At 47.0% G+C, this 5,000-nt stretch overlaps 1 protein-coding gene across 1 annotated transcript in view; it reads right to left on the bottom strand.

Annotated features, from left to right (window-relative positions):
• col4a3 (collagen, type IV, alpha 3) overlaps window positions 1–5,000 on the bottom strand; it is a gene marked incomplete at its 5' end in the record, with an annotated part of 152,226 nt that overhangs the window by 15,219 nt on the left and 132,007 nt on the right.

The raw sequence follows: 5,000 nt of genomic DNA, 5'->3' as shown, positions 1-5,000 counted from the left end.
TGTCAGGTACATGGTAGATAGACTCTATGTGTCAGGTACATGGTAGATAGACTCTATGTGTCAGGTACATGGTAGATAGACTCTACGTGTCAGGTACATGGTAGATAGACTCTACGTGTCAGGTACATGGTAGATAGACTCTATGTGTCAGGTACATGGTAGATAGACTCTATGTGTCAGGTACGAGGTAGATAAACTATGTGTCAGGTACATGGTAGATAGACTCTATGTGTCAGGTACATGGTAGATAGTCTCTATGTGTCAGGTACATGGTAGATAGTCTCTATGTGTCAGGTACATGGTAGACAGTCTCTATGTGTCAGGTACATGGTAGATAGACTCTATGTGTCAGGTACATGGTAGATAAACTATGTGTCAGGTACATGGTAGATAGACTCTATGTGTCAGGTACATGGTAGACAGACTCTATGTGTCAGGTACATGGTAGATAGACTCTATGTGTCAGGTACATGGTAGATAGACTCTATGTGTCAGGTACAGGGTAGATAGACTCTATGTCAGGTACATGGTAGATAGACTCTATGTGTCAGGTACATGGTAGATAGACTCTATGTGTCAGGTACATGGTAGATAGACTCTGTGTGTCAGGTACATGGTAGATAGACTCTATGTGTCAGGTACATGGTAGATAGACTCTATGTGTCAGGTACATGGTAGATAGTCTCTATGTGTCAGGTACATGGTAGATAGACTCTATGTGTCAGGTACATGGTAGATAGACTCTATGTGTCAGGTACATGGTAGATAGACTCTATGTGTCAGGTACATGGTAGATAGACTCTATGTGTCAGGTACATGGTAGATAGACTCTATGTGTCAGGTACATGGTAGATAGACTCTATGTGTCAGGTACATGGTAGATAGACTCTATGTGTCAGGTACATGGTAGATAGACTCTATGTGTCAGGTACATGGTAGATAGACTCTATGTGTCAGGTACAGGGTAGATAGACTCTATGTGTCAGGTACATGGTAGATAGACTCTATGTGTCAGGTACATGGTAGATAGACTCTATGTGTCAGGTACATGGTAGATAGACTCTATGTGTCAGGTACATGGTAGATAGACTCTATGTGTCAGGTACATGGTAGATAGACTCTATGTGTCAGGTACATGGTAGATAGACTCTATGTGTCAGGTACATGGTAGATAGTCTATGTGTCAGGTACATGGTAGATAGACTCTATGTGTCAGGTACATGGTAGATAGACTCTATGTGTCAGGTACATGGTAGATAGACTCTATGTGTCAGGTACATGGTAGATAGTCTATGTGTCAGGTACATGGTAGATAGTCTATGTGTCAGGTACATGGTAGATAGACTCTATGTGTCAGGTACATGGTAGATAGACTCTACGTGTCAGGTACATGGTAGATAGACTCTATGCGTCAGGTACATGGTAGACAGACTCTATGTGTCAGGTAAATGGTAGATAGACTCTATGTGTCAGGTACATGGTAGATAGACTCTATGTGTCAGGTACATGGTAGATAGACTCTATGTGTCAGGTACATGGTAGACATACTCTATGTGTCAGGTACATGGTAGATAGACTCTATGTGTCAGGTACATGGTAGATAGACTTTGGGCGGGATCCACAAAGAATGGATTGCACGGTGCTAATTGCACCCTTACTTACAATTCATTATGAATTGAAAATGGGGGACCCTGATGTAAACAAGACGAAAGTCTTTCTCTGGTCTGCATCCCCTTAACAATTGTGTGTATTGAGCCATACTGTATTGTGCCCATTCTGCAATCTGTTAATAAAATGTTCAATCAATAGGTATTAAACATTAAAACACGTGTCAAACTGAAGGTGTTTTGAACTAGTAGGAGGAGGGGGCGTCGGCCTCATGTTACCTTGCGGCCCGGGGAACCCCCTGTCTCCCTTCAGCCCCTGGAACCCAGACAGGCCTTCTGGACCGTCTAGACCTGCCCCTCCTCTAGGACCCTGTGTGCCTGCCACACACGCACACACGCACACACACACACACACACACACACACACACACACACACACACACACACACACACACACACACACACACACGCACGCACGCACGCACGCACGCACGCACGCACGCACGCACGCACACACACACACACACACAGGTTACTTATCAATGTCATTTTAACACAATAAAAATACAATTTGTATATAATTTTAGGCACAGTAAAAATACAGTTTTGCATATAATTTGAACACAGTAAAGATACAGTTGTGTATAATTTTGTAACAGACTGATGTCTAAGACGTCTGCACCTTCAGGGCCAAGTCTTCCAGGGGCTCCTGGGGGCCCCGTCTCTCCTTTGGTGCCATGACACCCGGCTGGGCCCTTGTCTCCTGGGAGCGACACCCCGGCCTGGAAGCTGTCCCTGCCTCTCGGCCCTGTGAGGGACACACTCAGAGTCACACACTGCAGCACATCACACACTGCAGCACATCACACACTGCAGCACTCAGAGTCACAGAGTGGGACCTTTTTTTAGAGAAATCATTTTCCAGAACATTTCCAGTAGTCTTTCTCGACAATCCAGGACAGCACTTGCTCACAAACGGTCATATAATTTACTGGTAGGTCTAGTATCGACACATCTAACCACTTGTTTTAATGATGCAGAGTTCAGGATGAAGTGTCTCAGGTTCATTACATTTACATTTACATTTACATTTAGTCATTTAGCTGATGCTTTTATCCAAAGCGACTTACAAGTTCTGTACGACAAGTCATCAGGAAGGGTACAACTCTATCAGCTGAGTAAGAATGTTCATCAAAGTGTTGCGTGCTACAGTGTAGGTTAGTTTATTAGGACAAGTGCATGACAGTAAGGTTAGTTAGGGTTAGATTTTAAATATATATATATTTCTTTTAGATTTCTTTTAAAATTTCAGATAATGGTTGAAGAAGTGCGTCTTTAGTCGACGGTGAAAGCTTGGACGGGTTTCGGCTGTCCTAACTGGGGTGGGTAGTTCATTCCACCATTGTGGGGCAAGGACTGAGAATAGGCGACTTCTCTTTGATGACCCTCCCGGAGCTTGGATAGGAGTAGGTCTGAGGCGGCCAGAAGATGCAGAGCGTAGGGGTCTTGAGGGTGTGTAGTTAGAGACCATTGACCGGAGGTAGGCAGGAGCGGTTCCCTTTGCCGCACGGTATGCTAGGTCGAGGGCCTTGAAGCGGATTCGTGCAGCAATGGGGAGCCATTGCAGGTCCCTAAGAAGTGGGGCGACATGGGCCGACTCGGTAGGTTTGAGATCAGGCGGGCCGCTGCGTTCTGAATGAGTTGAAGAGGCTTGGTGGCAGTGGCTGGGAGGCCAGCAAACAGTGTGTTGCAGTAGTCGAGGTGGGAGATGACTGTTGATTGGACGAGGAGTTGGGTGGCTTCTTTTGTCAGGAAGGGGGGGATCCTTCTGACGTTGCTCAGGAGGAATCGGCAGGTTCTGGTTGTCGCTGCGATGTGAGCAGAGAAGTTCAACTGGTCGTCGAGGACAACACCAAGGTACTTGGCGGTCGGGGACGCGGTCACAGCTGCATTCTCGACTGTGATGGAAAGGACGGTCAGGGGGGAGGATTTGGCTGGCAGGTGGAGCAATTCTGTTTTGCTTAGGTTCAGTTTGAGGTGGTTGGTCGTCATCCAGGCGGAGATGTTGGACAGACAGGCCGAGATCTTCTCAGAGACGTGGATATCTGAGGGAGGGAAGGAGAGGAAGAGTTGAGTATCTTCGGCATAACAATGATACGAGAAGCCATGAGACGTGATAATGTTACCCAGTGATTTAGTGTAGAGGGAGAAGAGAAGGGGTCCTAGGACCGAGCCCTGGGGGACACCCGTCCGCAGGGGGCGGGTGGCCGACAGGGTCCCTCTCCATGACACTTGGTAGGAGCGGTCATTGAGGTATGATGTCAGCCATGTCAGCGCAGAGCCAGCCACTCCCATTCCTGCGAGGGCCGCGAGGAGGATCTGATGGTTGACTGTGTCGAAGGCTGCAGATAGATCTAGGAGAATCAGGACAGAGGAGAGGCCTTTCGCTTTTGCTAAGTGAAGTGCCTCTGTGACGGCAATGAGGGCCGTTTCTGTGGAGTGGCCAGTCCGGAAGCCAGATTGATTAGGGTCTAGGAGGTCATTCTGAGATAAGCAGTAAGTTGGTTGGATACAGCACGTTCAAGTGTTTTAGAAAGGAAGGAGAGAAGAGAGACAGGACGATAGTTGTCTATGACGGTGGGGTTCAGGTTTTTTTATTTTTATGAGCGGCGTGACTCTGGCTTGTTTTAGGGAGGTGGGGACCACCCCCGAGTTGAGTGAGGAGTTGATGGTTGCAGTTAGGAATGGGAGGATGTCCAGTGCTATGGTCTGGAGGAGTGGGGAGGGTAGCTGGTCCAGCTGGCATGTAGTCGGACGGTTCGACGTTACCAGTGTCAGGGTCTCGGCTTCTGTAATGGGAGAGAAAGATGACAGAGTGAAGGATGAGGTTCTCGATTCAGTATTTGGAATGGGTGGGGATTGGGGGAAGGAGCTGTGGATGTTCTCCACTTTTTCCTCAAAGAAGATTGCGAAGTCTTCGGCAGAGAAAGATGAGGGAGGAGGGGGTGGGGGGAGTGAGGAGGGAGGACATGGTAGCATGCAGTTTGCGAAGATTCTTGGCAGAGGCCTCGATCCTATGGTGAAAGAAAGAAGCTTTGGCATTAGTAAAAATTATAGGTGACTGTTACACCATCACTGATAACTGTCTCAGGTTCATTACAGGTGACTGTTACACCATCACTGATAACTGTCTCAGGTTCATTACAGGTGACTGTTACACCATCACTGATAACTGTCTCAGGTTCATTACAGGTGACTGTTACACCATCACTGATAACTGTCTCAGGTTCATTACAGGTGACTGTTACACCATCACTGATAACTGTCTCATTACAGGTGACTGTTACACCATCACTGATAACTGTCTCATTACAGGTGACTGTTACACCATCA

Source organism: Notolepis coatsorum (genome assembly GCF_963971535.1).
Source record: "Notolepis coatsorum genome assembly, chromosome: 1".
Lineage (NCBI taxonomy): Eukaryota > Metazoa > Chordata > Actinopteri > Aulopiformes > Paralepididae > Notolepis > Notolepis coatsorum.
This window is presented reverse-complemented; position numbering and strand designations above follow the sequence as displayed.